Genomic DNA, 27,611 nt, shown 5'->3' with positions numbered 1-27,611 from the left:
TTTTTGTGTCTTTCATACGTCTCCTTTCGTGTTCTTGCTCTTCCCTGATTCTATTCTGGTGATACTGGAGCATCTGAAGCATTTGTGACGGGGTACTAGCTTGCCAGGTACTTTCGACTTTCAAAACTCGATTTTTAAGTTGTGGACTTGAATTCTCGACTAGTTTAGTAACAAAAAGATGAGGGTATGACTCGCTACCTGTCTTCAAACCACTGTTAATAATAAAACATTTTTCAAATCTAGAATAAAAATCACTAGTGTCTTCATCCTGTTTCTGTTTACATGCTGAGATTGCATCCCAATCTTCCTTTTTCGTGGCTAGTAATCTTGGCAAAACTTGTATCAATAACTCGGGCAATTCTTTACATTTGTCCCCAAGACCGGTACCTGGTACTCGTATTTTATCTTCAGCTTCTAGAGCTGTCCAATCAATCTTTTTCTCTCCCACCTCCCATTCTTTTTCCTTGAGTTTTTCATATACCCCTGCGGGCAACAGGACCTTTAACATTTTAATTATATCTGGATACGTGTATTCTCCCATACGGAGCATGTCTTTTAATTCTCGATGGAACCCTGCTGGATCTTTGTCGTGACAGGGAATTAATTTCTTCATCTCTAAGAGTTCCATCTTTGTGATAGGGGTGTAAACAAATACTCGTTGCATTTCACCACCCGGTGTCCTAACTGGATGTACTTCTCGTAACGGATGCGGTCTATCTATGTAGAATGATTTACTTTCTGGGGGTGAGACGTGAACAAAATGCGGATTCAGAAACGTTCTATATTTGTGGCGCTGTTCTAGAATAACACTAATTAAATCGGTACCTAAACCTTTCCATCTATACTGGAGTAACTCGTTCAGAACATCATGTAACGGACCTGGATCAGAATGTTGTCCCTCATACAGTGTAATGAGGTGCTGGATCATATACATACCCACCAGTCGCTGCTCGGCTGGGGGCAGTTTCAGAAACATTTGTGCCACTATTTCGTCTGGAAAAGTGGTAGAATCAGTAGTCCATCGGACTGCTGATCGGGCTAGTTCTTGTTCATGCATGGTACTAAGTTCACTATAACCGATTCGTGATTTCAGGATGTGATCGGTAGCTTGAAATACTTGTTCAAGAGAACCTTGTTCTGGTGCTGGAGGAGGAAAAACTTTCTTGTGTTCTAGGCGTGAATGTCGGTCGGGAAGTCTAGTTTTACCTACATACGCTATTCTGGTGGGGTTCTCGTCGTCTACCTCTTCAGTAGAAGAGTGGTTTTCTTTCTCGGACACTTGCGCTGCTTTGCGTTTTTCGTGTAACCTTATTATTTCCTTACGAATTTTCTTGTACATACTCTCTATACAACTGAGTGTCCTGTGTCTTCCCTCGGCTATATTATCACTCCACTTTGTCAGGACTCTCATTTCGGTCGGATCTTTAGTCGGATAATCTTGTTCCCTTATTAAACAATTAATTAGAAACTTTAATAGCATGAGCTGAGTCTCAGCTTTCCTTAGAGACATGATTTCGCCAATACTTTCTGGATCGTCTCCTGTACGGATGAAACGATATATTCTGTCTAGATCTTCTTTCATATTCGGTAGGGTGTCCAAATACTCGGTCACCCGTCTTACACGCAATGAATATATGACCATATTATCATCGCCTGGGACTGGATCATAACGGCATTCAGTAAGAGCTCGTCTGATATCTGCAACGGACTGATATTTGGGCGTACGCTGTAACGCACGTACATGTAACTCGACTAACGTTACACGTTTGTGTGGCGGCGGGGTACCAGGAGGACCTCCCCCCGCCACCCCTATACTAGAATCGTCGACTGATACTCTTCGTGCTGGCAGAGTGACCGATGTAGCGGGTACTTGTACTGTAGGCTGGACCGGGGGTACCGTAACAGGTGCTGCAACAGGTGCCCCGGTGGCTGGAGGAACAGGAATTACATTATTTACAGGAGCGGGCGGAACAGGATTCGCATATTCTGGGACTGTGTCGTCCAAATAGGACGAGAGAAAAATATCAGCTGCGGTCGGTTTGTGACGTAGCTTAATCGGAACTAATGGCGGCGGAAAATTACATGGTGCTTCCGGGGTTGCTTTTGGCAAGCCCTCAGCAAGAAGAGGATACATACCCTTAATAAGGGCATTTCTCTGTCTGTCTGACTGTTCGGCTTTAACTCGTTCACCTATTTCGATTAATTCCCTTTCTTGGGCTCTTTCTGAGGATTCTCTACTTAATTCTAACTTTCTGATTTCTTTTTCGGTTCTTTTATGAGATTCTTTGCGCCATAACTCGATGGCATCTTTCTGGGACTGTCTGGATTTCTTTTTCCATAATGCTTCTTCTACTCGCATGATGCACTCGGCATCCCATGTACCTGATACAGGCCATCTATATTTCTCTTCTAGATCTTTAGTATACTCGACCCATAAGTCTAGATATAATATGGCACTTATGCCATGTTTATGATACATAAAATGACCTGGACTGTCCCTAGGCGGGACAGGAACTGCTTCCTCGAGCAGACCTTTTCTAGTTTTAAACTGACGTAACTTTGAGAACAGAGGCATGACTTAGACTGGAATCTGGGCACGAATACAATACACGATAAACACAATAATAACTTGAAAACAAATCACTCATTCCACGACATTGAAAACACATGAAATAACATTTAAAATAACAGTTCGGACAAAATACTACCTGGAATACTGAAAACAGAACACATGAATTTCTCGAGAACAGAACTGGCTAGAACAGAAACTTACTAGAATGACTAGATGTACTGCTAAAACAGCACGAAACTTACCGGTCTCATAAAGAGACACGTCAGGACCCGCATCCACCTAGGTGGACACTTCGTGTTGGATCTGTGTACCCAAACCCACGGACCAGAGACAAATTAATTGACCCTGTCTAGATACTACCCCAGCAATGGTACTCACCGGGCAGCAAGAACGGAAGGCCTCGGACTGGACTGGACTGCTACGACGACGGACGGACTTCAGTTACAGGTGGGCCTCCGGATACCTCGGACCTTGGACTCTCGGCTTGGGCTCTGGTCGGGACTCGCCGCGTTCCTCCACCGCCTCGTCTGGATGCTGGACCGCAACCTCCGTCTCCTCCGTGGGCCTGAGGGATACTTGAAGCAGAAATATCTGCACGTGGCCGGTATGGTTCCGTCACGGCTGCAGAGGATCAGGGGGCCTGCGTGGCTTCTCCGGCGCGTGGGGAAAGGGCAAGTCCCTATTCGGGCGCCATTATGTGGTAAATAAATAATTAATTACCGGTTCTATTTTTGACTATAATCAATAAACAGGTAGCTCAATAAATAAGAGTCAAGATTCGAGGTAGCTGGAGTTGACAGGCTTTAATTAAACATAAAAGGACAGGAACAGGACAGCCTGTACGGGAATGGGATGGCAGCTGCCGGGGGCAGGAATAAGGCAATTGGGGGTAACCTTTAATAACAGTGCATTAGTATATATACTAAAAACAATTACATTGCATTCAATACAGTAGGCGTAGCAGTAGGCGGAGTTTTGTAGCAGTCGCGAAAGATAAGGGCAAAATGATGCAACAAGAAGGCGTGTACAGGGCGTATACATAGACATGTGATGTAAACGTAACAGAATATGTCATAAATGGGGCGGAAACATGGAGGGGGCTACCTGAGCAGCTGGGACCTCTAACCTAGTGGTGCGCGCAAACTGACAATGACGTGTTACCAGGGAGAACTGGGGGCTATGACTTCTGTGCTAGAAGAGGAGACTAAAGTCTGGAGGGTCAGAGCGACATGTACCTAAAGCCTATCTAGTATCTGGTGTTTAGAGAACATGTTGATAGAATCCAAAAGTTATCAGGGTAAAGGCTAACAGACACTAAGACTGGTGCATGCATAATTCCATATGTATTGGGTGTGCGAGGAATATTCTATGAATATTAATACAGTATTTCTCTTACATGGAGACATAAAGGCTAGACCATGACGGAAACTATTGATGTGATTCAGTAGCTTAGGAATGCAGAGAAGGAGGGCTGGACTGATAACTAGAAACATAACATACTCTTGGCAGACTGGGAGGCAGAGCCAGGCCGGGCCGGGCACTGCGTGGCAAGAAAGTAAGCTAAGGGTCAGGGATACAGGTGGGGGCTGTATCGCTCCTCAGTGAGGGTTCAGGAAACAGGAGCTGAATCTGAGTCCGGGCCCTTTTGAGGCCTAGAAACGGGGACAATTCAATGAATTAACGTGCACACTGTAAAACGTGGCATCGTAGGTTTACATAGGCCTGATATTCGTTGTATTCACGAGGACTGGAAACTGGCATACTAGAGATGGACACAACTGTAATTGCGTCTTTAATCGATCAGAGGGGAATACATATGCATATTAATCATGCACATATAGCATAAGATGGGGAACACGTAGGCACATATAACATGGCAAAATTTACTTTTCCACATAACAGATAAATACATCCCTATCATAGTAGGACTGTCATGTTAACATTGTATCAACCCTTAAACATTCAAGCATTCAGCATACATTATAAGTAAGGCTAAATCATAAGTTATGGTACTAAGCTTGGAGAGGTAGTACTTATCTTTCTGAGCAGCAGCAACAAAGAAGGAAGATACTTGGTCAGAGAGGGACTTGTCACCTCTTCAGAATGTTCACAAAGTTCTATTCCTTCATTACTGCTGAGCTGTGGTAATAAAGGAGATTTGCATAATATGGCCTCCGTGTCGTGCCATAAAATTCTGATTTTTACTATCCTATTACATGTGGTGTGAACACACTTTTAATAAGAAAATTACACCTTCTTGCTTGTAATTTATTGCAGTTTACTAGTGATAGCTCTGTGCATCTGCAAAATAACTGTAAAACAGTAATTTCACTCTACATGAGTGAAAGTGGGGCTCTGCAGCCCAAACTCTATTTGCGTGCTGCCAGCAGTTTGAAAAACAATCTGTTGCAATGCACATACACAGTGTTTGAGGGGCAGCGCACCAGCTTTTCTGTATTTCTTTGTAAAGTGGGCAGTTGCAAGCAACCTCCAGAAATAAACAGCCCATTACCTCTACGTCCCTCGTCCTCGACCCAGTCATCACTCATGAGGTATTGGACAGACAGGAAACAAAACAGGAAACGCTTTTAGGCTCCACCCCCCCTCCTGCCAGGTGCTATATCACACCTAACCACCAGAAGTACATCCTGTTTTGTTTCCTGTCGGTGGATTACTTGATGGGAGACGCTGGGGTGAGTGCTGGGCGCTTACCTGCTTCGCTGCGTCCTGTGGATCCTCCTCTGCTGGGCTTTGGGGGCTCCCATGGACCGTCGTGGGATTCTTGAAGCGGAGTCTGCTGGGCTTCCCTGTCGTCTCCTGGATTCCGGTAACCTATGCTGCTTGGCTCCATGGGTTTCCTGGTGCTTCGCTGAATTTGCAGTGAGTGCAGGGGTGTTTGCGCTGGGCCGTTTTTTGGGCGCGCTTCTCCCCCTGGATCTTAATTCCTCAGCTTGGCTATCGCGCCCTCCCTTTGGGTGCGGTGGGGGCGCGGGTGTCGGCCTCGGTGCACGCTTCCGTGCTGACTCGTGTTGCGTGCACTTCCTGGCTGGTGGGCGCTTCCCGAGTTGCTGCCGCTTTGATCGGGCGCCTGGGTGGCCTCATGGCGCTCTGGTTTTGCTACGCTCCCGCCGGTCGGGTAGGGTCACGGGTCTAGGCATCCCCTCTGTCCCCACCTGGCTGTTTGTTGGCCTGGACGCCTGGGTGGGCTCCAGGCGCTCCGGCTTTTGGCATCGTCTGTGTCCTGGGCCTGCGCTGCTCCTACGCCGAGGATCTCGGCTTGGCCCCGCCCCTCCTGGGTGTTCCCTGTTCTGCCTGTCTTTGGATTGGTCACTGGTGGGGCTTGGCTTTTGGGGATTTCTTATTGGCTAATTCGATCCCTGCTGCCTCTTGTGCCTTTTTGGACTGATTGGTCTGGCTGGATTGCACTATTTATGTGCCCACTGGGGGATGTTTCTACCTGTGGTTACCTGCTTCTTTCCCTTGTGCTTTGTTTCAGTGTATGTGGAGTTGCTATGGGGAAGCATCATCATAAGAGGAAGCATTCTTCTCCTGTGAACCCTTCTCCTGATTCCTGTGGGGACTCCTCTCCTCCTCCTGTGAAGCGTGCCAGGTGGGATGATGATCGTATTAAGCGCCTTATTCTGGAGACTCTTTCTGACATTAAAGCATCCAAGAAGGCTGCTACTGGTTCTACTGCTCTTTATTCGGATATTTCATCCTCCGCTGAGTCTGATGAATCTTCTCTGACCGCTGTTGACCTTCAGGGGAAGTACATTTCGAGGGATCTCTTGCCTGACATCCTTTCTCATGTGAGAGTTAACATGGGGTTCCCGGATGATTCTGCGCCCAGTGCGTCTCAAGATTCGCTCCTGCCGCAGTTTAGGAAGCCTGTTGCCTCGTCCTTGCCAGTGCATCCCTTTGTCTCTGATGTCCTGATGAAGGAGTGGAAAGACCCTGATCATATTGCCATGCCGAGGTTTATGGCTAAGCTTTATACTTTACAGGATATGGCGGACTCTTTGCCTGACTCCGTTCCTGTGGACTCTGTTGTTGCCGGTCTGGTGGGTCGTCCTTCTATGGCCGGTGATAACATTTTGAAGGATGGTGTCGACAAGAAGGTGGATTCTGCCCTGAAGAAGTCTTATGCCGCTTCTCATCTGGCTATTCGTTCTGGCATTTATGGGGCGTATGTTGCCCAGTCTTTGCTGTCAGATTTCAAGTCCCTTTTTTCTAACATGCAGGAGGGTGCCGGTTGTCCGGAGTTGCTGGAATCAATAAAGCGCCAGGCGGAGTTCCTGTCGGACATCGCGTTTGATTCTGTGAGGGCTTCTGCTATGTCCTGTGGCTCGTCTATTGCTGCCCGTCGTAACATGTTGCTGCGGGATTGGAAGACGGACGCTGCCCAGCGTTCCATGGCTTTGAAACTATCCTTCACTGGTGCACGTCTGTTTGGCGACTCGCTGGAAGATAAGCTGCACAAGGTCTTCAAGGAGTGCAAACATTCTTTATCTTTTCGTGACCTTCCGACCCGGGGGGGTCCCTCCTTCTCGGGTGCCAGGACTTTCCGCCAGCCTTCCAGGTTTCAGCAGTCCTCCTTTCGGAATCAACGTGGCTCTGGGTGTTCTTTCCCCCGGAAATTTCAGAAGAAGTCCCAGAGGGGTGCCGGGTCTGGTCCACAGCTTTCCTGACTGGGCCGCCCTTGGGGACGTTCTCGCTGGTGGTCCTCTTCTGGTTGGTGGGAGACTTCGCAGGTTCCTTCCTGCTTGGCGCCTGACGACCTCGGACAGATGGGTGCTGGATGTCTTGTCGAGGGGCTACCGGATCGAGTTCTTGTCCCCCCTCCGGGGTGGTGGTGACCCCTTCTCCTCGGGATGCTTCCCGCCGTCTGGCCTTGTTGGACGGAGTTCGTTCTTTGGTCAGCAAGCTGGCGGTTGTCCCGGTTCCCCTGGCGGAGCAGGGGTTAGGCGTTTACTCCATCATCTTCGTGGTGCCGAAGATCACGGGGGGTTTCCGAGTGGTCGTCAACCTTCGGGGTCTGAACTTGTTCGTTCGGAAGATCCCGTTCAAGATGGAGACCCTCCAGAAGATTGTTCCGTTGATCCAGTCGGGTTGGGTGTTCTCCACGCTCGACCTCCAAGATGCGTATCTGCACGTCCCGATGGCTGTGTCGGATCAGCGTTTCCTGCGGTTCTGCCTGGAGGGTCAACACTGGCAGTTCTGCGTCCTTCCCTTTGGTCTTCGGTCCACCCCCCGGGTGTTCACCAAGGTGGTGGCTCCCTTGGTGGCCCATCTCCACCTCCTGGGGGTGTCTGTGTTCCCGTACTTGGACGACTGGATGGTTCAGGTTCCATCCCTGGAGGTCATGTCTCACCACCTTCACTTGACCATGTCTACGCTCAGGGAACACGGATTTTTGATCAACTTGCCCAGATGTCACCTAGAGCCTGCGACCCGGAGGACCTTCATCGGAGCCGTGTTCGATTCTGTGTTGGGCAGGGTGTTCCTGCCGGACGCCTGGATTCGTCGCCTTCAGTCCTTGCTGAGGAAGTTGTTGTCGCTAGCCTCGGCTCCCCTGCTTCAGTGGCTCGAGGTTCAGGGCCACATGGCTGCTTCTGTTTTCACCGTGCCCTGGGCCAGGGTTCATCTGCGGCCTCTGCTGTGGCATGTGCAGCGGTGGGTCCCCTTTCCTGTCCTGGATTATGCGGTTCCTGTGCCTCTGACTCTGGACATTGTGTCTGCACTTCAGTGGTGGCTGGATCCTTTCCACCTTTCCGTGGGGATGTTGTTCCGTCTGCCTCCTCCTCTGGTTGTGACAACGGATGCCAGCGCTTCCGGCTGGGGGGCGACTCTGGACCATTGGGCTGTTCAGGCTCGTTGCCTCCCGTTGGAGTCTCGCAGGTCGTCCAACTGGAGGGAGTTGTCTGCGGTGGAGAGGGCACTCCGTTTTTTCCAGCTTCATCTGAGGGGTTGCCATGTCCTGGTGAGATCGGACAACACCGTGTCTGTGGCCTATATCAATCACCAGGGGGGGACCCGCAGTTCTTCCCTGAATCTGGTGGCCTGCTCCATTTCGGACTGGGCAGAGAAGAATCTTCTGGCCCTGTCTGCTCAGCATATTCGGGGTGTGGACAACATGGTGGCGGATTCATTGAGCCAGAGGTTTCCTTCATCTCTGTCCGTGTGCCTGGCTCCCCGGACTTTTCGCTTTCTTTGCCTGAGGTTTGGGACTCCGTGTCTGGACTTGTTAGCCTCCCGGTCCGATGCCCTGGTTCCCCTATTCTGCTCCAGGTCTCCGGAAGTGGGCGCCTGGGGAGTGGATGCCTTGTCTCGCCGGTGGCCTCCTTGGCTTCTTTATGCCTTTCCTCCCTTTCCTCTGATACCGGCCTTCTTGCTGAAGGTTCAGCGGGAGGGGGCTCAGGTGGTGGCTGTTCTTCCACACTGGCCGAGGAGGTCCTGGTTTCCTCTGCTGCTGGGCCTAGCGGTGGGCCCTCCTTGGCTTCTGCCCCGCTACCATTCTCCTCTGAGGTCCCCGTCCCTTCTTCTGGTTCCCCTCTCCTTGGCGGTCTGGAGGTTGAACGGTTGTCTCTTGGGGACCGTGGTCTGCCCGACCACATCATTTCTGTGATGCAGGCCTCTCGTAGGCCGTCTAATTTGTCTTCTTACTCGAAGCACTGGTCTTCTTTCTCGGGGTGGTGTTCCTCTTCTGGTTTGTCTCCTACCTCTTGCCCTGTGTCTTCTATCCTTCAGTTTTTTCTGGATGGCTTTCAGAAGCGTTTTGCTGTGTCTACCTTGAGGGGCCAGTGAGCTGCTATCCGGGCCTTCCGGGACCCGTATTCTTTTCTTTCTTCAGATGGCCTTTTGGTTTCTCGTCTGTTTTGTAGTTTTTCTCTGTCTGCCCCCTCTGTTCGTTCTCTAGTCCCCCCCTGGGATCTCTCCTTGGTGTTGGGTGTTTTGCAGTCTTCTCCTTTTGAGCCTTTGGAGTCTGTGGACCTTAAGTTTCTGTCCTACAAGGTGGCCTTTCTGGTGGCTATAACATCTGCGAGGCAGCTGGGGGAGCTCACGGCCTTGCGTTGTTCCCCCCCGTTTTTGCGTTTTTTGGATGACGCTGTCGGAGCTCTCTTTGGACCCTGGTTTTGTCCCCAAGGTCCGCTCCCGTTTCCATTCCTCTCAGGAGCTGGTTCTTCCCTCTTTGTGTCCTTCTCCTTCTTCTCCTTCTGAACTGTTGCTTCATTCTTTGGACCTCAAACGTGCCTTGTCCATTTATGTGGCCCGTTCTGGGATGTTTCGTTCTTCTGACTCTCTCTTCGTGACCTTTGGTTTTGCTGGTAAGGGTAAGGCTGCTTCCAGGCTCACTTTGGGTCGCTGGATTAAGGCTGTCATCTCTCTTGCCTATCTTGGTGCTGGTTTGCCTTGTCCGGCTGGTGTCCAGGCGCGTTCCACTCGGGACGTGTCTGCCTCCTGGGCTGCTTTCCATGGTGTGTCTCTGGAGGAGATTTGTCGGGCTGGGACCTGGGCCTCCGAAACCAGGCACTACAGGTTGAATTGTGCCCTGTCTGACCGGACCAATTTTGGTCGTGGGGTGTTGCAAGCTGTGGGGGTTCCCCCTCCACTCTGAGTTCTGTTTTTTGTATTAAACTTTTCACTTGCTGCACTCCTTTGTGTCTGACCTTTGTTTTTGATGTGTTTGGGTTGCCAAAGGCCTGTTTTGGCGTTGCTTTGGTATGCCTCATGAGTGATGACTGGGTCGAGGACGAGGGACGTAGAGGTAATGCTATGATTACGTATGGTAATCCCCATTACTCTTAGTCCTACTCGTCCTCGACCCAGTCATACTTCCCGCCCTCCCTCCCTGTCCAGGCCTCTGTTGCTTGGTGTTTCAGGATGTGCTTCTGGTGGTTAGGTGTGATATAGCACCTGGCAGGAGGGGGGGTTGAGCCTAAAAGCGTTTCCTGTTTTGTTTCCTGTCTGTGGAATACCTCATGAGTGATGACTGGGTCGAGGACGAGTATGACTAAGAGTAATGGGGATCACCATACGTGATCATAGCACCTGCAGTCTGGCCCAAGAAAAGTAATAGTTCTTTTCATGGGTGTTTTTCAAGTATACTTCAAGAGCAGATCCAGGAACTGTGCCAATAGCCCATCTCATGTCAAATAGCAGTGGAAAAACTTGTCACACATGACCAAGGGCAAATGGTTCTGGTTAATGTGGGACCCCTTTAGCTGGTCCTCCCGGCTGAGCATGTTGTATTCTGGAACATGTAGAATTGCTTTCAATATTGAAAGCATGTGTTCAAAAATCCCAGACGGAGAACAGCCTGTGGCTTGTGCCTCTAAATGTCTAATGGCTAAATCTTCAGTGATATGCGATATATATATTATACAATAGAGAAGTTAATCTCACTGATAAGTATTGAGCAGTTAGGAGCCGATTATACTGTATCATTTTCATTTGGTGCAGCTCTCTTATTACAATATACTGTTTACATCATCTACGTTAATTGCAATCAGGCTCGCATTATACAATTGTGATAGGTAGCAAAGTATTTCATGCAAAATATATATGCTGGAGATTTGCCGCCTGCTTCATCAAGCAAAATTGCGCTCGCAATGGCTGCGAAAATGCTATTGCGGGCGCAATTTCCCCAATCGGCATTCACCACGACAATAACGAAGTCGCAAACACATAATAGCGAATTCGCAAATAGATTCGCAGAATCCCTGCAGGAGAGCATTAGCGAATCGGAAAATGCGACAAACCACGGATACTGCAAAAATAATTGCGAATTCGCTATACAATCGCATTCGGTAATCATGAAAAATCGCAAATAGCGAAAAAACCCAAAATCGCTGTTTGCGAGGCGCAAATTAAGGACAACCCAAAGCAGGTGGTAACCATAAAAGCCATTGAAATTCTTTTTTGAAAAACCGTTGGCCAATCAGTAACAGGTGCAGGCCTGACCAAACACACATAAGAAGAATCAGCAGCAGCATTTGGAGTCTCACAATGCCAGGAATGTACATGGTGGTCAGGCGGCGAAGGCTACAGCGAGCAGCACGGAGGAGACGCAGAATCCAGGACAGGATATTCAGCCAGCGGGTCACCCTGCTGGGCAAAACCAGCGAGCAAATTTATGCAAAGTACCGCCTGAATGGGGAAATGATAATCCAGCAAAAACAGGACCTTGACCCCCTCATGCAGCACCCAACAAGGCGGACCAATGCCGTGCCTACACATGTCCAGGTATTGTGTAGCCCGCACCTCCTGGCCTCTGGGAGCTTCCAGGGGATAGTAGCGGTTGCTGGGGGGATATCCCAGCCCACCATGTCCCGCTGCCTAAGGAGTTTCCTTGACGCAATGCTGACCCAGCTACACCAACACATCAAATTTCCCACCAGCCAACAGGATTTGGATTTGACCAAGCTACAATTCTACAATGTTGCCCATTTCCCACATGTGATAGGATGCATTGACTGTACCCACATCGTCATCTGCCCACCAGCTGCAACGGAGTACATGTACCGCAATCGCAAGTCCTACCACTCCCTCAACATCCAGATGGTCTGCAATGCTAAGACATACATCACGGACATAGTGGCACAGTACCCAGGGAGTACCCATGACTCATTCATATTCAGGCACAGCGGCCTCCACACACGACTGGCCAGGGGAGACTTTGGGGAAGGACACCTACTTGGTAAGTACACTTTGTCCACAATGTCACATTGCGATGAAGTAGCTGCGCTGCACAGGCACTCACCCTCTGCTCCTCTCATTCAGGTGACAGTGGCTACGCCCTCCGTGAATACCTCCTCACCACATACCTCAACCCTGCTACACCACAGCAATGGCGTTACAATGTTGCACACATACGGACAAGGACTTGCATTGAAAGGACTTTTGGGCTACTGAAGAGCAGATTCCGCATACTGCACAAGACAGGTGGGGCCATGTACTATAGTCCTGATGTGTGCTGCCGCATTGTGGCTGTCTGCGCAATACTACACAACATTGCTACCAAGCGCAGGATACCTGTAGACATCTCTGGCAGTGAGTCGGAAGGGGACGACCGGCCACCTGCACATGGGCGTCATGCACGCGGGGAGAACCCAGCTGAAGGCCACAGTCGCCGCAACCACATCACAATGAACAGTTTCTAGTGCACCCACTCCCCTCACCCAACAAATCACAATTGCATGCATATGGAAATAATGACAGGACGCCAATGTATGATGCAAGAATAAATATTATTGTTTGATTCACAATAATAGTGCAAGTTGCCATCCTTCCTATGCAATCAGTATTGCCCCATACTGCTGCGTTCAAAACACAGGGCAGGCTTATGGTGTCAGCCTTTGCCTGTAAAAGTACATGTTATTCAGGTGCGCCTCCGGCGAAAATCACCCAAGCGCCTCTCCGGCTCCTCCTCTGCCACCGCACGTGACCCTGCAGTGGGCCTGGTGCTACGTCGTAATACCGCTACCTGTGAGGCAGACTGGCTGCTCACACTTGAGGTGCCCTCGCTGGCATCGTCCCCCCCGACATTGCCAGGTACAGGGGGGTGGAGTGCCATAACGGCAGTGGTGAGGTGCTCTAATACTCTGGCCACATCCTCGCAGCATTGGATTAGCTGCTGCTGCTGCACCAGGGACCGTCGCGATAGCTGTGATGTCGCATTGCCGATCACGTAGTTTGACCTGGTGTATGACGACAGCCGCGTCAGTAGCTGCCGGTGGTGGCGGCGCCTGGTGTTGCGCTGTGATATTAGCGCAGCAGTGTTGGCCTCCATGGCAGCCGTCATGCGGTCCATCCTCTCCCCCACACCTGCCATGGCTGCCGTCATGCTGTCCATCCTCTCCCCCACACCTGCCACATTGCGGCCAATATTATACAGCTGCATCTGCATGGCCCCTTGCCGGCGTGCCTGCATCTGGTGAATGCGTAGCATTCTACGCTCTATGCTCATGCTCGGCAAACGCACTTCCATCCCCCTCCTGCCGCTGCGTGCATTGTTCTGCAGGCGAGCCCTGCCTTGCCTGCTCTGCTGGCTGCCCACAGTGGGTGGGCGCTGTGTCACCGCTGTCGCTGGAGCAGATGTGGAGGCTCCAGCTGCTGCGTGCCTGGCTGCAGGGGTTGGTGCAGCGCCTGTTGGTGCGGGCACTGATGCTGTGGGCCTGGCTGCAGGGGTTGGTGCAGCGCCTGTTGGTGCTGACACTGATGCTGTGGGCCTGGCTGCAGGGGTTGGTGCAGCGCCTGTTGGTGCTGGCACTGATGCTGTGGGCCTGGCTGCAGGGGTTGGTGCAGCGCCTGTTGGTGCTGGCACTGATGCTGTGGGCCTGGCTGCAGGGGTTGGTGCAGCGCCTGTTGGTGCTGGCACTGATGCTGTGGGCCTGGCTGCAGGGGTTGGTGCAGCGCCTGTTGGTGCTGGCACTGATGCTGTGGGCCTGGCTGCAGGGGTTGGTGCAGCGCCTGTTGGTGCTGGCGCTGATGCTGTGGGCCTGGCTGCAGAGGTAGGTGCAGCGCCTGTTGATGCTGGATGTGTTTGTGACGGCACCTCCTCCGCATCCTGTGGTTGCTCATCGATGAGCAGCCTTTCACTGTCGCTGCTGTCTGCGCCACCTGTGAGGGGAAGTGGACGTCCATTAGTTGCATGTATCTGTCACACGTGCAGTTGCTACATGCATGCTGGATGACATTCCCTGACTGGCTGTGGCATTGCGTACTTAGGAACCTGTCTGGCTGCATTGGGGTACTTGTACATTGTGGCCACACTACATGTCCCACAATGCTTTAGGGCATTACCTAATGTGCACCGATGGCATGACTTTGGAACATTATGGGAGGCTATAGGGTAATGGCCATTCATAGGGGACAGGGTCGCAGTCGCATGCCACTTACCTTGGCTCTCTTGGGTGGGGCGGGATGAGTCCAATCTGATTACTCCAATGCACGCCTCAGTCTCCAACGTGTCCTCGACGCGGTCCTCCATGGTGGTGTTTGGAGGGACTGTAGGTCCTCCCCCTCCAGTGGCCAGGGACTCTCCCAGCCTCTCGGCAACCCTCTCCTTGGCACGACCTCGGAGGTCGTACCACCTCTTCTTTAGTTCATCAAGTGACCTGCCTGCCACACCCACGGAGTTCACTGTGGCCGCTATCCCGACCGAGATTCTCCACTTCTCCTGCTCAGGCACCCTCCTTGACTCTTTCCCAAACAATTTAGAGTGGTTATCTACCACCCCTTCGATGAGGTGCTCCAACTCCTGTTCGGAGAACTTCAGTTTTCTCTTGCGCCCGGTGTTGCTAGGCCCTGGCACAGCCTCCTTTGCCATTGCTGCAGTGAGATTGGGTGTGGTATTCCAAGTTTGCAGCTGTCCTTGCAGGAGCTGACTCAGTTGCTGCCTCGAGGTCTGCCTCACTCCGGTGAATGGGGGTGGGGACTGGCTGCTTCCTGGTTGTGATGTCATCACTGTGCTCGAAAAGCGACTTCCCGTTTTCCCGATCCCGCGTATTTGCGATCTCGCAATTAGCGATATCGCTATTTGCTATATCGCAAATCCTACACGGATGTTGCCGAAAATAGCGATTAGTCTGCGATTTTCGAAACTCGCTAACGCTTTTTGCGGCCGCGTGCGAATCACATTTTTTTATCGGAAAAATTCTTGAATACCGATCTGCGATTTCTAAATTGCGATTCGCAGTTAATGGCAATTGGAAAATCGCAGATTCCGGTTTTCATGAATCAGGCTGTAGGTGCTTTCAAATATATCCACGAGTAGTGTATAGAGACTCATTAAACGTATTGAGGCGCTGATTAGAGGAATCATTCCACAAAAACAGTAAATAAATGCAGGGTAGGAATATAAAGTGCAGTAGGATAGACAAACATTGGTTCAGATTTAATTTTTCCCCACGGAAGTGAACTCGCATCTCAAAGAATTGTGGGTGGAAACCTTAGATGAGATGGGAATACTGTGTAGTAGACTTTACAGCTATGGCTGCAAATTACATGTTCGAAAATTGATCCTCTTGAGCTCAATGCGCTCAAGTCCCTGGAAACAGCACTGGAGAAAACAGGAGCTCGTCTTCTATAAATAAACGCTGTGCTATTTAACTGAGAAGGACCTTCATGCAGAGTTGAAACATTTTGCTAGAAGGTTGTTGATTTTGCAGACACAATAACTCTAACTCAATTTCCACAATATATCTGTAAAATAAAAGCAACAATAATATGCATTTGCATGTGCTAATAACAAAGTTGTATCCTTGGAGGATAGATATATTAAGAAGCAGATAATTTAATAGCAGGGCTTTATTTTTTTCAAACCGCTAGGAAAGACAGAATAGATATGAGCTCTATTATTGTGCCACAATTCTTTTAGAGGGGTTTGCATACTTCTGGAGTCTAAAATCAAGTGCCACCCCCGCTGCTCTTGCCATGCCTGGTCTTAGCAGTCATGTCGGAAGTGGCAGAAACAGAATGTATTCACATTCTGAGGTTGACACTTCTTGACCTTTCACTAACCTCTCAGTTACAAATAGGAGCCTATTGAGGCGCTAAAACTGCGTCAAGGGACAATTGTGTCATGGCATCGGTGATCAAATGGAGCATGATGTGACTTCCATTACACCTGACTTTTAAATGAAACTTATTCCAGATCGCACTGTAAACAAATGCTTACGTAAAGGAGAGTGACTATGGGGCATATTATCAAGGGGGTTTATCTCCGCTTTTTTGGCTTTAAAAGCCAAGAAAGCGGAGATAAAATTATCTCCCTATTACCTAGCTGTCGCTAACACCAGTTAGTGACAGCAAGTAGGAGATAGCGACCATCTTGGGCCCCACTTTGCATGTCAGTGATATTTATCACTAATGACATGCAAAGTGGGCGTGCCAAGATGTTAGCGACTGGAAACAGTCGCTAACATCGCTATCTCCTATTACCAACTTTTGGAGATATTTGCGCTAAGCGCGAATATCTCCAAAAGCTAACACCTGCCCTGAGCAGTTCTTAGCCATGTTATCCAATGGGAGGTGGATAACATGGCTAAGAGCATTAGCTCGGTAATGCATGAATATCGCTGACTTTTCAGCGATGATCATGCATTGCGGCCGTTTTTTATCGCATTTGCGATAAACCTTGGTAATACCAAGGTTTATCTGCGGTAAAAATCGCCGCAGCTCAGCGGTAAAATTTTGTCTCTAACCAAGCAATAGCGATAATTATCGCTATTGCTTGGTAATATGCCCCTATGACTTTAAAGTGAAAGCAAAAAAAAAACGAGCTGGCTTATAAAATGCAGAAAAATGAGGTTTCACAGAATAACATTTATGTTCATCATATTAAGTGACATATTAGAGTTCTTCAGTGCCGAAATTTTCATTTCCTAGAGACCCCTGAAGAAATGCATTGGGTAACAAGCACATACAAGATGATATTCATGTGATATATTGATGGATTGATTAGTAAATACTGAAATTACCACAGAAGTATGTTCTGCAAAATGAACTCAAAGGCGTGTTGTGAATAAACAATACTAAAAATTGAACTGAAATATTTGAAGAGTATTATTGATATCTCATAAAATATTTTGAAGCAGAACCAGAAGTTTAGGATGTTAATTGTGACCAGGGCAGGCAAGTGGGGATACACTACAAGCACATAGCTCCATGATCTGTAGGTACAGTACTGCAACCATTTCACATTCCTGGTCGCCACAGGTGTAATTGTGAAGAATGTATACATAATTTAAATAGTAGCATAAGGAGTGTGTCTTGGGAACACAGTCCAGTCAGCCTATAGCATGCCACCAAGGGTTAGTAGGCTTTCCCCAGGACCAAGAACTATATTAAATCTCTACTATTCATGGTTGATATTTCCTACTCTAGGCTAGATCAATCAAACAACATGAAGCATGCACACAACATACAGACCATAACTGACCTTCTTCTATTTATCTAGGTTCATTATGGTCTGGATGTTGCATACATGCTTCATGTTGTTTGTCTGTTTGAACTAGACTAGAGTCAGTAATACCAACCACAAATTGTAGGGATTCAATATAGTTCTTGGTCTTGAAGAAAGCCTGCTGACCCTTGGTGGCATACTATAGGCTCTCACTGTTTTTATCTCTGCCAAAGGACCTTTATATTAAAAGGAATGCCATTTTAAATACTGATAATTTCTCATTCTTCGAATAAGAACTCCGCTTACATACTGCCTTGAGCCCACCATCTCACACTAGGTGTAGTGGGTGAGGATCTGATGATGAAGCATGCCACAGGTGATACCTTTGGATGAGGGTCCTACAAAAATATCACTGTTAAGAATAAAGCTCCATTGAAGAGCCTTCTCCATTTCATTTTACACTAGTGACAAGTGTAAAGTTAATGTAAGCACATTGAGCTGCTTGACAGTACAACCCAATGGTGGAATTGACCATCTGGAAACAATGTTTTAGACATTAACCTTCCAATATTTAATTAAAGCATGTTATTCTCAGTATGAAGTGAGACTTCCGGACCAAGTGCGACACCTAGTCTGAATGACGTGTGGAAATGAGGTGTGGTAGTGCACTCAGCCCAAGAGGACAATATTGCTGCTACGGTTGTGGAGCACATCTACGTTCTGGAGCACTTAAAGTGTGAGAGAAATCTCACCACTTATAGAAACGTACACAAAACCATGTAGGCAGACATTTTTAGAGAGAGGTCTGAGCTTATGTTCCGGTTACAGTTAGAGTGATTGCATCCAACACATCTCAAAAGCAATTGAATATAAAAACAAATGCACACATGCTGGCAATTTTTTGTCATATTTTACCACCATATTTTCTGACAATCTCTATTAACAGATCATTGATGAACATATCATTGGCAGATTTTTGGTATAATTGAGAAAATGGTGATTGTCTATATACGTGTATGGGACATTTAGAACTTATGTGAAAATGGGTAAGACGAAGCATAGTTAACAACTTTTATCTATTTTGTTTCTCATTTGATTTCTATATAGTGCTTGACATGCAAGTTCGCCCCCTGGGGTACAACAGTGAGTAACATCAGTGTGCATCTGGTTACCTAACCAGTGATATATTTCTTGCCTGTCTTTTACTAACAGGCATACATTTCATCTACAAGCAGGCTTATTTGTATTGTTTTTTATTCTCGTTGATTGATGTAAAGTTTAATTTTACAGTGACATTGTCTAGTTCACCAACTGTATCAAACAGGGTCATAAGAAGTTTCAGGTGGAAAGCACACCCTGCCCTATCTCTCAAGGATGGGAACACCAGTTTTAGTGTTATGTATATGTTTTCTGAAAATGCAGAATGTAATGGCAACTCATGTTTTGTTGAACAGCCCTGGAATACCTCCTATTAAGGAGAAGTGGAAGAAAATTTCAACAATTACACAGGAGTTTGTGGGCCAATTTTCAGTGCGGAGTACACACTCTAACTAAATTTTAGGGAAAGTGTTGGATAGTGTAGAGGTAAACACTACTATTCCCACTCCAGTGAGTGCAACAGGAGGGAAAGTGTTGGATAGCGTATGGGTAAAAATTACTATTCCCACTTCACTGAGTGCAACAATTGGAAAAGTGTTGGCTAGCGTAGGAGTAAAAATTACTATTCCCACTCCAGAGAGTGCAACAGTAGGGAAGTTGTTGGATAGCATAGGGGTAACAATTACAATTCCCACTACGGTGATTGCAACAGTAGGGAAAGTGTTGGATAGCGTAGGGGTAAAAATTACCATTCCCACTCCAGTGAGCGCAACAGTAGAGAAAGTGTTGATTAGCGTAGGGGTTATAATTACTATTCCCACTACAGTGAGGTCAACTGTAAGGAAAGTGTTGAATAGCATAGGGGTATACATTACTATTCCCACTACAGTGAGTGCAACAGTGTCAGAGCTTAAGTTAATTCTTACCACTAGGTCTTGCGCAGGAGTAGAAAGTCGATTGTTCCCAACTCCCTCTCTAGGATTCCACAGAGCCAGTTAAGAAACTTGACTCTCTGAGACCCCAAAGGGGGAAGGGGGGAGTGGACAAAATAACAAATAACAGAAGAGACTGCTCTGGAACTCTGCCTCAGCTTCTCTTGTGATGTCCGTCCAGCAGACTTCTTAATCAGAGAATACCTAAATATAGTAAGAACAATTATTCTTATACAACTCTACTCTACTCTAACATACTACTCTAGTCTGTTTCTTTATTTACCAAGTAATCCAGAGATTTTGCTTCTCTTCTTTGGTGTGGGAAAGTGTCGTTATGGTTCTTCCACCTTCAGTATTATTTAACCTGTTAACAAGATAAGCATTACCTATAAGCCTTGTCTCACCCTATATTGGCCTTAGTATAGGAGTCTCTTAAATATTATACATTTCGCTATCTTACCATTTTCTAATTCAATGGTTTGCAAAATTCTTCTCATTCTTGGTTCATAGAAACTAAGGTTTCTAAACCTAAGAACTTTTATATGTACCTATGAGTAAACTGTCTATCTACTACTTATTTTATCTGGCAAATTTTATTTCTAATCTATTGTGTATTCTATACTCTATTCAACCTATACTGACTATGCAAATATGGCTCTTATCTTTTATAGGATTCCTCACAATACACTAATCTTCTTTTCTTCAACAGTATCCTGGAGTCAGCAGTTTCTGGTAAGTACTCTTCTCTCACAATGAGTTATATTTCTATGAACAGTTCAAAATTCCTTGGTCTACAGTTCTTTTATTTATGCACTTATCTCTCGTCTTCTGTTTCCTCTCGCTCTCTGATGTTTCTCTTTCAGTAAGCTGCCATTGGAGAGGACGACGATATTCCTTCTGACGTCTGGAAACCTCATACAATTCTTTAATAGTGCCGCTGAAAGTAGTAACGCTCTCGGAAAACGCTGGAAACACTCTAGTTATAAAACTAAGGGCCTCACGAAAACACTGAGGAGCTTCGGGACATTCGACCTACTCCCGAACATTCCTTGGTGAAGTGCGCAGTTCGGAAGGACCGCGCGCTCCACATTAACCTGGCACCTGAAACAGCTGAAACAACTAGACCGCTAACACGCGCTCGGGAATAGCGGCATTTTTAATATTGCTATGATGGTTCTGTGGTCTCCAGCCATTGTACTCTGGGCAATTGCGGTTATAGTGCCACCGCGACCTCCATGTTACTGCTGAAACACTTTGACCTCTGCTTGGGAATCTGACAAACAGTAGGGAAAGTGTTGGATAGCGCAGCGGTAAAAACTTACTATTCCCACTCAAGTGAGTGTTACAGTGCGGAAAATGTAGGATATCTTAGGGGTTAAATTAACATACTTATGAATGAAATGTTTTTGTAAAATAAATAACATAATAATAATTATTTAACACAAAAATAATAATAAATACCAATAAAATTAAATTAATATATACCTAAAATAACATTAAATTACATTCCATCCTATTCCCCCAAAACACACAACCCGCTACACATAACAAAAAGCTCAATTCATTTAATTATCAATTAATCAATTAATAAAAATTATTACCAGTGAAAAATTAACTAACAATAAATTAATAATACAAATTAACAAAAATTAATAATTACTCAATTATAATAAATTACTTTCCACCCTATTTCCCTATAAACCTACAACCCGTTACACATAAAAAATAACACAATTAATGTAATTATCAATTGATGAATTAAGAAAAATTAATTACCAATTAATAGTTAAATAACAATACATTAATTAACATTAACCATACATAAAAAACAGTAATACATTAATTATTATTGATATAAATATAAATTAATCAATTCATAAAAATTAATTAGCAATTAAGAATTAACTAACAATAAATCAATCATCAATAACAATAAATAAAAAACATGTTAATTAATTAATTGTAATCAAATAATTTTCACCCTATTCCCCTATAAACCCACACCCTGCTGCATATAAAAATACCACAATGAATTTAATTATCAATTAATACAAATTATTAACCAATTATTAATTAATTAACACAAAATGAATAAACAATAACAATAAATAATACAAAATAATAAACTCGTTATAATTAACCTAACCATACATTAATAAATTGCTAAAAAATAATTACCAATTAATAATTAATTACAAGAAATTAATAAGCAATACCAATACATAAAAACATATTAATTAATTATAATTAAATTACTTCCCACCCTATTCCCCTATAAACCCACAACCTGCTCTGATACTAAAACGTAAAATTTACTTAAAACAAATGTAATCATATCTAAACATTTAATACATGTATTTAAAAATTATAAAAATACATTATAAAATATGTTAAAGGTACATATAAAATACATAGTAAAATACATAACACTAATATAAATAACGATATTATTATCAACAATATTTTTGCTAACAATATTACTTACTATGATATAAAAATATGATATTATTTACCTTAAGGTCGATGTTCTAGTCAACGATGTTCTTGATATCGATATTCTGTCCCTACGATATTAAAAACTCGATATTAGTGTAGGTCGATATAAAAAATGCGATATTTTGACTGCGCACCCTGTGGCGCTACGTATGGAATTGTTTTTCTGTTAATAGTATAAGAGAATATCATTACATATTGCAGTATTTTTTTTCCTTTTGCAACGTGTGTGATTCTAGCAATACGACTGGTCTAACCTTTTGGAAAGGGTTAGCAGTGACCTTAACTGTTGGTTAAAAGCAGTGTTTAAGATTAGAACCTACCAACCCACCGGAAAGAATACTACCCATTCTTATATGTTGATTTTGTATTGTGTGGTCGTATCGTATAATATCTTATATAAAGATTATACTCATTTTATCAAAACTCGTGTGGAGTCTATTTGTGGTGACATCATTGGGTTACTCTGAGCGTGGTTGCACATAGTGTACACCCGTGCCTTGGAGATAAGCCTGGCTGCTCATGCCAAGCTACTAAGGGGGTTAGCAAGGCTGTCACAAATGGTGTCCTTTCTTAGCCTAACGTTGAAGCAAGGGGTCGGGGACTCCCGCCACCAGCATTTGGTGGCGGTGGTAAGCGATAAGGGCCCCCACTTCCATCATTTGGCGGCAAAGCGGGGGGGGTTCGATCTTAAAATAAAGTATACGCGTATGTACAAAATCACTCACAGTAATTGTTGTTCATCATAACCAGAACCACCTTCTCCACAATTAGCCCTACTTCCCTCCCAAGAATTACTACCAAACAGTAGCCCGGATGTTTTACAGAATAAACATCCTAACCAGGCCATATTCAGTCACTCCAGTAGCACGAAACCCAGCTAGGCCCACCAAGAGTCATCACAGTAGTTGGAAGCTAAGGATCTTAAGGAAGGCAAAGACGCTGTTTCATCCCAACACTCCGGCCACAATTTGCCAGAATCAACAATATGGATCTCATCTGCTAGTTCATCATCAGCAACAAAGCTTTATTCGACAGGTTGTCATAAAAGCAAGATCGGAAATATCCAATAAAAATAGGTAAAATGGAAGATATCTCTCAAATATAAAAACAATCCAATAAAAAGATTATAAAAACAACAGTGTTAAAAATTATGTTCAGTTCATAAGGACCCAGCTCTTAATACAAAAGAAGATGGTGAAACAGGCAGTATAATTCAATATGGTGTCATACATGTCTAAAAGGGATTTGGGGGTACAATACATAATATCCCTTGATCAAGATGACACTACCGCTTTGTATCTTAAAATCCAGGCCCATCCTAATAATGTGGCTACGGCAATGAGAAGTGGTAACCATGTTTCAGTGCAACTTAGTCTCAAAGCCACATTACATTTACTGGTGCCCAGGGTTCCACAAATAGGAGCCAGCCATATTCGCCTTGGAACTATATAAGCGGGGCACACAAATAACAAATGGGCCAAGGACTCTGGACTTTCATTGCAACTAGAGCAAAGACTATCCTCAACTGCCACCCATTTGGCAGTAAACAATTAAACGGGTAAGGTGCCCACTCTCACTTGAAACAGAAGCGTCCTATCATGTGGCTTTGTGATAGCATCCCAACAAGGTTCTAGTTTTTGTAATGGTTTGGCCAAAAAGAATTGACCCGTCAATGTTGAGGGATTACTGTTCCCAAAAGTATTGGCATCCACTCATCCCCAGTAAATTTCCTTTATTTGCTCTCCCAACGGGAACCGGGTGTTCTCAGGGTTCTCCCATAAGGCCACCAAACTAATATTTGCTAATGCAGATCTAACCTGCTGTAACCAAGACATTTTCTTAAAACGGTCCGCTTTTATTAGATCTTTAAAACCCTCAGCGTAAGGCAAAAGTTCAGAAGTTGTCCAGATTCGCCGCCAGTTCAGCAGGGGACGTAGTCTAGTACTATCTGCCAAAGCCTTCCTACCTAGTTCATATAGTAATGGCTGTACCGGGGTGCTTTGTGGAAGGTTAGCGATTTTTCGGAGGAAGCTATTTTCTGCTACAGACAGTGTAGAGAGATTTTTAAAGCCCCATAGCTCTACCCCATATAACTCTGCACTGACAACTTTCATGTTGTAGATGATCAGAACTGGATTGACTGGTTTGGCGAAGGATGCATTAAATTGGGCTAATAAGGTACCCAATAGCTGGCAATGTTTCAGTGCGGCCATGTCCAGATGCTTACCCCAGTTCATACTGTCCTGAATAATAACACCTAGGTATGTGAAGTCTTTCACCTTCTCCAAAGGGAGATTATTCAGCAGCATTGCTCTTCCCGAGGATTTTTTCAGATTAAATGTCATATATTTCATTTTGGAGACATTTATCTCGAGACCCGCTTGAGGCAAAATTCCTCAAAAAATGTAAGCCACTCGTAGTTTTTGCTATTAGGAGGGTGTCATCGGTGAACATAAGAATCAGAATTCTTACGCCTGCCAATTTAGGTGCTAGTTCAGCGAGCCCAGCATTGCAACTATTGCACCTACGAAGCCCGCTGTCAATTGAATCAGAAGTAAATCAATAAAAAGGAGCATTAGAGCCTCATATTCAAATGCTGAGAATTGACTTTCCTTTGCTTGCCTCTACTCCATTTCTCGCCCCTCAAATGCATTCTAGCCACACTTGCACCAAGGACCTACACCCGCTTGAGACAAAAGTTAATGCCTCCTCGATGGACACCAACAACAGCTATGCCGGCAATAAAGCCCCTAACTCACAAAAAGATCTAAACAAAAGTCTTGAAAAGAAACAACCCTTGTCAATTAGTAACTATTCAAATGTATTATCACCTCTATTACATCCTCAAATTCAGGATAACAACCTCTCAAAAATAGAACTCTGGCCTATGGAGTCACTCAACACTTCAGCCATGCAAAAGGTTGAGGTACTGCTTTCACGCAGATAAATTAGATGCTCAGATAAACATTTTACACTTGGTAGCAGATTCAATAACCAGAATTGACACAAAACTTGACCAACTAAACTCCTTGATATGCAGAGCCCAAAACAACGTAGAAATAAACAAAAATCAAAGTCAAAACCAATGATATAGTGGATGTACCTGTAACCCAATATAAAAAAATAATTAGAAACACTCCCAGAAGTAATGTCCTCTTTAATTGAAGGCCCGAAGAACGAAGGACAAAGACGGACACTGAAAATCATCCCTCTTCCATCACTTCAAAATTACATAAGAGACAACACGACTGATAACAGGTCAGACGCAAGATTGTGGACCCTTTGATGCTCACAAGCAGCAGCCCACAATCACACAAGAGCAAGTAGCCAGAATTCCGAAAGGTGCTGGTAACCATGACCACATATGTACTTTTAACAAAACACAAATAATAAGAGACCCAGATAACACCATCCAACCTAACCTCGCAAAAGAGACAGGCAACGTGTTGAACTCCACAGTGCCAACAAATATGGCCAGCCTACCTTCCACAGAAGGACAATCCCTGTCCAGGAAAAATTAGAAGAAATTAAAGAAACTAAATAAAGCCAGGAAAAAGGACAGCACATTACTACAGTGGCCTAGTGACAACACCCATGTAAAAGGAACTTTAACCATTTACTCTCTGGAAAATACCATTGAAACACAAGGCGTCGGCCAAATTAAGGTCGACACCGACCAATGCACAGTGCAAAACCAGGAGGAGATCCTTGAAAAACCAAATGAAAAAAAAGAAACCAAAAAATGAAGTGGAAAATCTTTTAACACCCCGTATTAATCAATAAAACCTCCAAGCAATTGCCCCTTGCTCAAACAAGGCACAGAAAAGCCCATGGGCCGGGGTTCTATGAACAAAGTCATACGTAACTATGACCTAGCGCAACCACTCGAATCCAAGGAGGAAGGTATCAAACCTAAAACACACACGGAGAAGAGAGCAACACAATTTAACTTGAGGGAGGAGTTGGAAAAAAACAAAAACGGGAAGGCTTTGACGTACATAGGCTGCCGCCCGATCAAGACAGTGCAAGAGGGGAAGACCTCTCTTTTAATGCCAGCCCACACATCTGAGCGGGGAAGAAAACTTAATCCACGTCCTGTGCATCTGCAGAACCTTACTCCCTTTACTTTTTGTTGCGTCCAATTTGGCAGATCCTGAACGTCCGAACATGCCAAGAAGCTCTAGAGGAGTGTATGGGGGCGACTCAGCTCAGATGGCTGCCCGCTTTGTAAAATTCATGACTGAGATTAATTTCCTGTTAACAGAAGTCACTCACTAAGAACCTTTGCCCGTCCAGCTATGAACCACCTTGCTCTCATAAATACCTTTAAAAACAACATAATATGGACAGTGTTTTTAACAGTGTTTTGTATGCATTGCAACAATTTTATTCATTGTGCAAATAACAATACTTACTTACTTGGTTGTTCATCATAAATGTATTGCAGACCACGATGCAACAACATATTGTTTTTGATTGGATGGTTCTATTTTTGAGTAACCTTTAATCCACAGATCATGTCTCAAGGGGAGAGCCAGATAGCCGGTGAGGCTGAGACTGCAGAATTAGAGTTTGAAATTAAGGCACTGTTTGCCTACAAGGTTAATCAGTTAAGGAAATTCTGCAGGGTTTTGGGATGTCCCATGAAGAGTAGCGCCAAGAAGGATATGCTGCAGGTGGCCTTGAGGACCTGGTGAGAAGCCAAAGAGGCTCAGGAGACAGGTGATGGTGAGGTAGATGAGGATGATCCAGGGAATGGATTTGGTCCACAGGATTTGCCAGTGGAGGGACCAGCCATAGGGGCTGGTAGTAGCCATTCAGAGAGGAGTTTTTCACCAGAGGAGTTAGTGAAAAACCAAAGGGTCAGACTGCATGAGTTCGAGATGTTTAAAACTTAAAACCTCAAGCAGAGGAGAGCAGGAACGCTCTTGCATTGGAAAAGAAACAGCTTCTCTTCCCTCATGAGTTAAGCATGAGGGTACTGGACATGAAGGGTAGACAAACAGAGTCCAGTGTGATTGGTGGCAGCGCACATCTACTGCCCAGTGTGGATGAGTACAAGTGTGCACTGGATGATTGGGTAGTGGGGAGCATGGTAAATGATTTGGATGGGTTATCCAATTTGGCCCCAGAGGAACCAAGGCTCAGAAATAATTTTCCAGGATTGCGCCACCCCGGGTTAGGGTGTGGGCTCCTTGATTCCTGGGAGCCTGCACGAGAACCGGACCTCTGGTCATGGGTCCGGGGGCCCGAAGGGGCCCCAGAGAGGGAAGAAGAGCCAGGTGGTGTGAAGAGATACCAGAGTAGGAAGGAGAGGTTGCTGGCTAGCCCCTTGTCTCCACAGAGGGGGGGCAGAGTGAGCAGCACACCCAGGGATCAGCAACACTACCCAGGAAACTGGGGGGGGTGTAGAAGAGCCCCCGGGTGGAGGCCTCATGCCTGGTTGCCAGCTGTGTAGGGAAGAACACCTAGCATCAGGAGGGCTTGGGGAATCTGTAGTCAGAGCTCCTGCAGTCCTGAAGTTTGTGGGTTCCATTCTTGAGTGGCAGGCCCAGAAGACTAAAATGGAAGATTAAGAGAGGGTTGTGTTCCCCAGTGGGGACACCAA

The sequence above is a fragment of the Lissotriton helveticus genome, chromosome 6, assembly GCF_964261635.1.
Source record: "Lissotriton helveticus chromosome 6, aLisHel1.1, whole genome shotgun sequence".
Lineage (NCBI taxonomy): Eukaryota > Metazoa > Chordata > Amphibia > Caudata > Salamandridae > Lissotriton > Lissotriton helveticus.
Note: the sequence above shows the minus strand (reverse complement) of the source record.